This window comes from Petaurus breviceps, unplaced genomic scaffold, assembly GCF_028583685.1.
Source record: "Petaurus breviceps papuanus isolate PSGF00001 unplaced genomic scaffold, PetGlider_PUasm1.0 226, whole genome shotgun sequence".
Lineage (NCBI taxonomy): Eukaryota > Metazoa > Chordata > Mammalia > Diprotodontia > Petauridae > Petaurus > Petaurus breviceps.
Genome location: NW_027185890.1, coordinates 5,405,777 through 5,415,161, shown reverse-complemented (window position 1 = coordinate 5,415,161; position 9,385 = coordinate 5,405,777). Strand labels below are relative to the sequence as shown.

The following is a 9,385-nucleotide window of genomic DNA, read 5'->3' as shown; positions in this document are numbered from 1 at the left end:
CATTATTAATACTATTTTACATGTAATTAGGAAATAAGATATACAGGCACTGAGGCATAGAGATCCACTGGAAAACTCGAAAGGGGTATGGGAGAAAACAGATTGGAGGAGGGGATATCCAGTGGGATTGCTATTTTGGGGTAGTGGGTAGGGGAGAAAATGGGGAGCAAATTTGTAACTCAAAATCTTGTGGAAATGAATGATGTAACTAAAAGTGAATAAAGCAGTTAAAAAAAAAGAAAAGAAATAGGACCTAAATTGTATATGAGTATGAAATGGAGGCAAGAATACAATAGGATAAAAATAAGCAAAAGAATTGTAAACCTACCTGCATAAATATAAAAAAAATCATAATAAATGAGGTTGCTAAAGACACGGAGTGACTAGAATCAACTGAGATTAATTTGGGAAGATCATATTCTGCAGAGTTATAAAAGTTAAGAGACTACTTCATAATTATTTGGGAAGGAAGCTTCGTTCTCCCTTTCCATGGTAGACCTACAGAAAAGTATACTATTTAGGTCTATCCTTCCCGCGTCCAATAAAAGCTGAAGGGAATGGGACTCTCTTTATAACGCATAAAGGAAACTTAGAGGGTAGAGAAGAGACCTGTGAGGGAAGAAGTGGGAAGAGAGGGACTGTTATAGGAGAGTGGCAGGAAAATACATAGCATAGAAAAATGAGCTGCCCAAAAAGGGACCCTTTGTGATGGCCCCAAGGGAGAGACCCTGCCCACAAGAAAGCAGCCAAGCGCTTAATGATCACTTGGAAATGGTGTGACAACCCAGCCTCAGCACAGCAAAACACAGGGGTCTTAGAAAGGCATAGCCCCACAGAGACAATCGTTATGGGAGGAGAGAAATAAAATCAGCTTCCTAGCCAAAGGGTTGTCAAGGGTTTCAGCCCAAAAGATAACCAGCCAAAGAAAAGGCCAATGTGAAGCACTCTGACCTACATAAAAGCTGTCCAACTGGGGAGTTCATCAAAACAGACATTTGGTTATTTCCTTTGGCACTACTAAGGAAAAGAAAAAATTTCAAAATTATTGCAAATCATGTGCAAAATACATGCTAAACAATCCCTAAAATGTATATGGAAGGGAGTGGAGGTAGGATCAAACAAAATAAAGGTCCATAATCACATATTTGTATACTGGTTAGTTGTTTGTTTGTTTCCTGAGGAGAACAGAGGGTTTGGAAGACTCAGCATAGAGAAAAGGAAGAAATAGATTAGAGCTCTATTCCACCTAGCCCCTTTTATTATCACAGGGATTGATGGACACTATAGCTCAAACCATGTGTCTCGGGACTACCTTTTACTGTAGATGGAATAAGAAGCTTCACAAATAATACCATTTTGGAGTAACAAAAGGTCCCATGACCCAATAGTCTCCCCAACTCTGTCACTCCTTTGAGTTTGACCAATAGTTTTGGTTTGTTGTTCATTTGTTTGTTTCTTTTTTAAGTAGTAAGAAATCAAAGAAACGTTTAATCTAACCTCTTAATTTTCTAGATAAAGAAATTGAAAGCCAAAGTAGCTAAGTGATTTGCCCATAGTTAGAGATAAAGTCAAGACCAGAACCCAGTTATTAGTAACTCATGTTTATATAGCTTCTACACGTTTACAAAATAGTTCCCTTATAGTAACACTATAATACTCTAAACACATATTTTTATCATCTCTATCTTAAAGATTAAGAAATGGAAACTCTGAGAAGTTAAATGACTTGTCCTTTTAATGTTTCCCCAAGGCATGACATGCACTAGTTAAAAGGAAAATATAATCTGTAGGAATAAAATAATCACTATCAGTCACTGACATCTAAATGTGGATTAGTGTGTTAGATTAGCTAGTCACTTAGCAGAACCCTAAGGGAATAGAATAAAAAGCAACTTCAGTTTCTTGTAAAATGTTAAAAATAGACTATGTAATTTCTAAGTTTCCTCCTTTTCATTGTATGAGTCTCCCTTTGTGGGTGGGTTGGAATTAATTGCAGCAAAGACTAGAGGAGAACGTAAGAAAAAGTCCACAGTATGAGACTTCCCCAATAAAGCAAGCCAAAGTGGAGTGACCTAAAGGGATTTGTGTATGTGCATGTGTGCGTGCATACGTGTGTGTGCGTTGAAATGGAGGTGAGAGAAGGATACAACAAATGAAGACATGGAAATATAATCGAAGCATGGGAGGGGCAAAAGAGGAGGGTACAATAGAACACTAAAAACCAAACAAAATTTTTTTACTATCTCACCATGTCTTCATGTCTTACTCTTAAGAGTTGTTAAAGAAATGTTGACTATTTTAGCACTTCAATGGATCTTTGATCTCACTGGTATGTGCATTCACTGTAGTGGTTCTGTTCATGACTTATTGATACCTTATCATCTATTGCAATCTTGTCCAGGTTCTTCCAAAGACCCTTCACTAAAGATCTACCTACCCCACTGTTGGTCATCTTCTAAGACTTTGTACATTTTGTAGGTACCAAGAGTAGTTCAATTCATTGGCCACTAGATAAAGGTCTAACATATTCAGTACTAACAACATAATATTTATAAATTATCTGAAAACTATGTTATTCTTCACATCCTCTCCCTTATGTTGGTCAATTCCACCCAATATCACTAAAAAAATAGACTGAATTGTCTCAGTTAAAAATGTGTATTTCTTTGTCTCTTAGAACTTATATCCTCTCCCATACTCTTCAGTCCAATGATACAAGCCTCCTTGTTGTTCTTCATTCAGACATTTTCAAAGGTTGTCTCCCATGCCTGGAATGTTCTTCTTTCTTATTTCTGCCTCCTGACTTCTCTGACTCCTGTAGCAGCAAGCACTCTAGCACACACAGGATGGCTGCTAGCACAGGTTCTTAGATCTGCTTTTCTAAATGAAAGTAACCCACAGAGGGGTTAACAATTTTACTTTAATCAAATATATATCATTTGCCTAGATCAGGGGGAAAAGTCAGCACCCTGAACTTCAGAGAAAATACAAACAGAAGTTACTAGCAGACAAAAAAAATTACACACCAAGAAACATACCAACAGACAGGGCTTCCAGCTGTCTGACCATTACATCCATACCTAGTTAGTTACCAGAGAGAAAAGTACCAACATCTGAGTTTTCAAAGCCGAGGGAGCAACAGCTGCCTAGAGTCCCATCTGGCCAAATCACACAACTGTTGCCATAAGTGAGCCCCCAAGCAAAACCTCACATCAGGGCTTATATAGCCTTCTCCAGGGTCAGAGAATATCACAACCCTCATGACCCATTTGACTACAAAGTAACAAAAGTTGTGCCTTCCTGAAAAACAAACCTCCTACCACAGGCTCCATGTGACCACATTCAGCCTATTAGGGGGTAGAGTACATTTTCAAATCAGGGAAGGTCCTCAAATTCACTTAAGTCTATCAAGGGGCAGGAAAGATCTTCAAATTCCCATTACCATTATAACTCCCTTCAAGTTACAGCTAAAATCCCATCTTCTACAGGAAGCCTTTACTGATTCCTCTTAATTCTAATGTCTTCCCTCTGTTGATTATTTCCTATATACTCCACATATAACTTGTTAGAACATAGTTGTTTGTATTTTGTCTCCCTCATTAGATTGTGAGCTCTTCAAGATAAGGAAATACCTTTTGCCATATATAAATATATGTGTGTTTTTGTGTATGTGTATGCAAATACATAGTCCTAAACCACCTTATTTAAAAAGAGAGGTAAAGTGACATACTCCATATAACAAAGACAGTAAGCAGCATGGCTGTCTATATACACACAAAGCTTCTGACTCCAAATTCAGCATCTTTTTTCATTGCACCAGACTGTACTATATGCAGGAAATAAATGTTAACAACTGAATTCATGTCCTGAGAAAATGATCATATATATTGGGATTACAGGATTTAAAGCTCAAAGAGGATTTAATACTCATTTAGTCCAGTCCCCCTCATTTTAGAAATAAGGAAAAACTGAGGCCCAGAGAGGTATACCAACAAGCTTAAGGTCACACAGGTGGTTAAACTGTAGAATCAGCTTTTGTACAGACAAAACTAATCAGTAAACATTATAATAAGCCATTAAAAGCCAATTGAATTCAAGTACGTATTTATTATGTTCAAAATATGCTAGATAGGGAAAGAAGAGATTAAAATCAATGACAATAATAAGAAAAAAGAAGTTCTTACCTTTCCTTCTAATGTGTAGTTTATAAGTAGAGTGTGTTAGTTACATTCAGAATATGTCATGTACAAAACACAATGTCATTGCATGTTTTTCATTGATCAATCTAGTCAAAGTATTCAAAGATTAGTCGTATAGAAAATTAGAAATATCTCTGAGTAACTAATGAAATTAAAATACAAGAGGCAGAGATAAGGAGGAAGAGAATTACAGGCTTTCAATCAACCAGTGAAAATGCAATCAGGAGTTAAGGTATTATTTGCAAGGGACAGTCAATATCATTGGTTACATACAGTGTAGGGTACTCAGATTCTCTCTCCAGCAGAACACCTTCTGCCACCAGATTTTTGTCTGAAGAAATTCTGACTGATAACAGGGGGGCAGAGTCAAGATGGAAGAGTAGAAACAGGACCTCCACGGAACTCTGGCTCTCACCACCTCCAATCAATGTAAAAGGGGACTCTGAACAAACTTTGGAGCTAGGGAACCCACAAAATGACACAGAGAAGCTAACCTCCCACTGAGGACAGCCTGGCAGGCCAGCAGGAATCGGCCAGCCCAGCGCTCTGGGGAGCCAAGCCCAGCTCCATGCTGAGGTTTTAGCCCCAGGGCAGGCCTGACCCTCCAGGACCCGCCCTCCAGCTGCCTCCGCCACCGCCACCGCCTGCGCTCTCGCTCCCCGCCTGCCTGCCCGCCGGTTTCTTGTCCAGAAACTGCCTGAGACCTAGCGTGGCTCGCAGAGCAGCTTGCCTGGCCCGGAGGGACTCGAGAACCGCCTGAGCTATGGCCGCCATCCGAAAAAAATTGGTTATAGTTGGTGATGGTGCATGTAGGAAGACATGCTTGCTGATTGTGTTTAGCAAAGACCAATTCCCTGAAGTTTATGTGCCCACAGTGTTTGAAAATTATGTAGCAGATATTGAAGTGGATGGAAAACAGGTGGAGTTGGCTTTGTGGGACACAGCTGGTCAAGATTATGATTGCCTTAGACCTCTTTCCTACCCAGATACTGATGTTATACTTATGTGTTTTTCCATTGATAGCCCTGATAGTTTAGAAAGCATCCCAGAGAAGTGGACTCTGGAGGTGAAGCATTTCTGTCCCAATGTGCCCATTATCCTGGTTGGGAACAAGAAGGATCTTCTAAATTATGAGCACATGAGACGAGAGCTGGCCAAGATGAAGCAGGAGCCAGTGAAACCTGAAGAAGGCGGAGATGTGGCAAATCGCATTGGTGCATTTGGTTATATGGAGTGTTCAGCAAAGACCAAAGACGGTGTGAGGGAGGTTTTTGAAATGGCCACAAGAGTGGCTTTGCAAGCCAGACGTGGAAAGAAAAAATCCAGGTGCCTTGTCTAGTAAACACAGTGGAAAGCCCAAACCCTCACTCGGTTAGTTTTTGAAGTGCTGTTTATTAATCTTAGTGTATGATTTCTGGCCTTTTTCATTTATCTATAATTTACTTTAAGAGATTTACAAATCAGAAATCATCTTGCTACCAGTATTTAGAAGTCAATCATGATTGTTTAATGACAGTCTGTGTCCAACACATCTGTGGACACCAGGGTCCCTCTGACATTACTCTTAATAACCTTCTTCATTCTCCCAACCAGCACATCTGGCACTAATTCAAGGGAATTCTTCTTGCTTCTTTCTAGAAAGAGAAAAAGTGATAACTTTTGTGAATTGGGCTTTAACTACTTTTTATGCCTAACATGTCCTGTTGTTGTCAGCTGCAGGGCCCTCCGGGGAATAAATACAAAGTCACTTCAGAGCAGGACCTCTTATAAGGCTTTTATTGGTATAGCTCTGGGGTATTATCCAATTGTGTGAAAGTGGGTCCCAGCCAGAGATGGCAAGCCCCCTTACAGCTGTGGCAAAAGCTATAGTTCTGTATGTTAGTTACCTTAGAGTACTGTGTAATTAGTGACACTTAATGTATGTTACCAAAAAATAAATATATCTACCCCAGCTTAGATGTAGTATTTTTTTTAAAGCAATAGGGGTTAAGTAACTTGCTCAAGGTTACACGGCCAGTTATTTCTGGGTGTGGTGCTGAGTATCTGAGCCTGGATTTGATCCAGGTTATCCCAACACTGGAGCTGGTGCTCTTACTCGCTGAGCCACCTGGCCGCCCCTATAGTTTCTCCATCACTTTTTTTTTTGGAGGGCAATTAGGGTTAAGTGACTTGCCCAAAGTCACAAGGCTAGTAAGTGTGTCAAGTCTCTGAGGTCAAATTTGAACTCAGGTCCTCCTGACTCCAGGGCCTGTGCTCTATTCACTGCGCCACCTAGCCACCCTCAAGATGTAGTATTTTTTGTGTAATTGGATTTCCTAATACTGATCTTTGTTATCTCTACAGAAGGTCTCTTTGGGTGTGTTTGTTTGTTTGTTTTAAAGAAAGTACATTTTGAACATAAAGTAAAATGGAAAAACATTTGAAATCATTTTTTGTCATTTTCTCCAGTGAATGACAGCCATTAGCAGTTCCTTATTTTACATAGCCCAGTATCCACCCTGTCTCCTGGAACCTGGGGTCAGTGAATGGGAAATTAGTTGCAACCCAAGGCAATGCCATAGTTCAGGGTGATTGGTCTGAACTCAAGTTGCAGCATCTTGGTCTATACAATGTTTCTTTATTTCTTACTCTTATAGTGGTGACTCCCTTTAATCTCCTGGGGGAGCTTGCTACCCATTCTCTTTCCTGGTGGCCAAAGTCCCCTTGGAACTTCTCAATCCTCTCCAGGTGACTAAACTTTTTTCTGCATCAGGTAATTTTTTTCCAACTACTAATAGAATAAAGGTAGTTTTCTAAAAAAAAAAAAATTATCAACACACTGGACAAAGTGAGAGGTCAGTGCAGCGTGGACTTTGGGATCCAGTAGTGGGGAGTGCATGGGCTTTTGCCCCCAGGGCGAGATGCTGCTGAGGGCTGTGGTACAGCCGCCGCCACATGGCAGCTTCAGTTCCTGGCCTGCAGAACGTAGGGGGACCAGGCAACCAGTCTGAGGGATAATGGCTCTTGCTTTAACCTGCTTGGATCTGGATTGTGGTCTAGGGTATATTTCCTGGGGTGTGTGACCAGCTTGCAGAGTTTGTGGAGGCTTCAAAGAGGGCACCCAATTAATATCTCCAGAAGCTGGGAAAAACCAACATTTGGTACAAAGCTCGCTTTCTGGCATCAGAGTCCTACTATGGCAAAAAGCCCAAAAGTCAAGTAATTGAGTGGCAAAATGATCAGGCAAAGTAAGCAAAGCAAACAGAAGAATCCAAAAGGATCAAAGCATGGAACATGAGGAAGACGTGAAGTCAGAACTCCTGCACCAAAAGCTTCAAAGGAAAATACGAGCTGGTTATAGGCCATAGAGGACCTCAAGAAGCAGATAAGAGAAGTGGAGGAAAAATTGGGAAGAGAAATGAAAACAATGCAAGAAAATTATGAAATTAGAGTTAACAGCCTGACTGAGGAAAATCACACCTTAAAAAATAGACTAACTCAAATGGCAAAAGAGTCTCAAAAAGGCAATAAGGAGAAGAATGCCTTTAAAAAGCCAAATTTGCCAGATGGAAAAAGAATCTCAAAAGCTCACTGAGGAGAATCATTTCTTCAAATTAGATTGGAGCAAATGCAAGATGATGACTTTATGAGAAATCAATATGCTGTTAAACAGATCCAAACAAATGAAAGAATAGAAGGCAATATGAAATATCTCATTGGAAAAACCACTGACCTGGAAAATAGATCCAGGAGAGATAATTTTAAAATTACTGGACTACCTGAAAACCATGATCAAAGAAAGAACTTAGAAATCATCCTCCAAGAAATTCTCAAGGAAAACTGCCCTGATGTTTTAGAAACAGAGGGCAAAATAGAGGTTGAAAGACTTCACTGATCACCGCCTGAAAAAGGTCCCAAAAAGAAAACTCCTAGGAATATTATAGCCAGGTTCTGAAATTCCCAGATCAAGGAGAGAATATTACAAGCAGCCAGGAAGAAACAATTTGAATACTGTGGAAACACAATCAGGATAATTCAGGATCTGGCAGCTTCTACATTGAGGGATCAAAGGGCTTGGGAATATGATATTCCAGAGGTCAAAGGAGCTGGGATTAAAACCAAGAGTAACCTATCCAGCAAAACTGAGTATCATGTTTCAGGGGAAAATATGGTCATTCAGTGGAATAGAGGACTTTCAAGTATTCTTGCTGAAAAAACCAGAGTTGAATAGAAAATTTGACATTCAGATATAAGAGGCAAGAGAAGCTAAACAGGCAAAAGAAATCATAAGGAACTTATTAAAGTTGAACAATTAACATTCCTACATGGAAAAACAATAATTGTAACTGATGAAACTTTTCTCAGTAGTTGAAGGGAATAGAAATATATATATGAGGCTATATGGGCATATGAATACATATGTGAATGTGTGTATATATGTTTACAGGTATACATAGATAGAGGGCACAGGACCAATTTAACATGAAGGGATGATATTTAAAAGGTAAAATTAAGAGGTGAAAGAGGACTATAATGAGAGGAGATGTGGAGAGACAGAATGGGGTAAACTGTCTCATATAGAAGAGGCAAGGGAAAATGGTTACAATGGAGGGGAAGATAGGAAGGCAAAAGGGAATGGGTCAACCTAATTCCCACTGAATTTGGCTTGAGGAGGGAATGAAATACACACTAAATAACGTATCTCACCCTCCAGGAGAGTGGGGGGAAGGGCATGAGAGGGGGGAATGATGGAAGGGAGGGCAGGCTGGGGGGGAGGGAAGTTGGGAGCACCCACTTTTGAAAAGGGACAGGATCAAAGTAGAGAATAGAACAAGTGGGAGGTGGGATAGAAGGGAGGGAAATATAGTCAGTCTTTTACAATATATCTACTGTGTTATTGTTTTGCATTAGTCACACATGTACAACCTATACTGAACTGCTTATCTCCCCAGTAAGGGTGGGTGACAAGGGAGGAAGGGAATGAACCTGGAATTCAAAGTTTTTAAATCAAATGCTTTTATATATATATATACCATTATTAATACTATTTTACATGTAATTAGGAAATAAGATATACAGGCACTGAGGCATAGAGATCCAAATGTCTGAATATATATATATATATATATATACATATACATATATACTATTATTAATACTATTTTACATGTAATTGGGAAATAAGATATACAGGCACTGGGGCATAG

The 9,385-nt window shown here is 39.6% G+C and overlaps 1 long non-coding RNA gene and 1 pseudogene across 1 annotated transcript; both read left to right on the top strand.

Moving 5' to 3' along the window:
* Window positions 1-4,891: 4,891 nt before the first annotated feature.
* Window positions 4,892-6,135, top strand: LOC138166780 (transforming protein RhoA pseudogene; annotated as a pseudogene).
* A 354-nt stretch (window positions 6,136-6,489) lies between these two features.
* LOC138166779 (uncharacterized) lies at window positions 6,490-7,006 on the top strand. The gene is made up of 2 exons (XR_011169729.1): window positions 6,490-6,666; window positions 6,766-7,006. It is a non-coding gene; the product is annotated as an uncharacterized lncRNA (long non-coding RNA).
* Window positions 7,007-9,385: the final 2,379 nt, after the last annotated feature.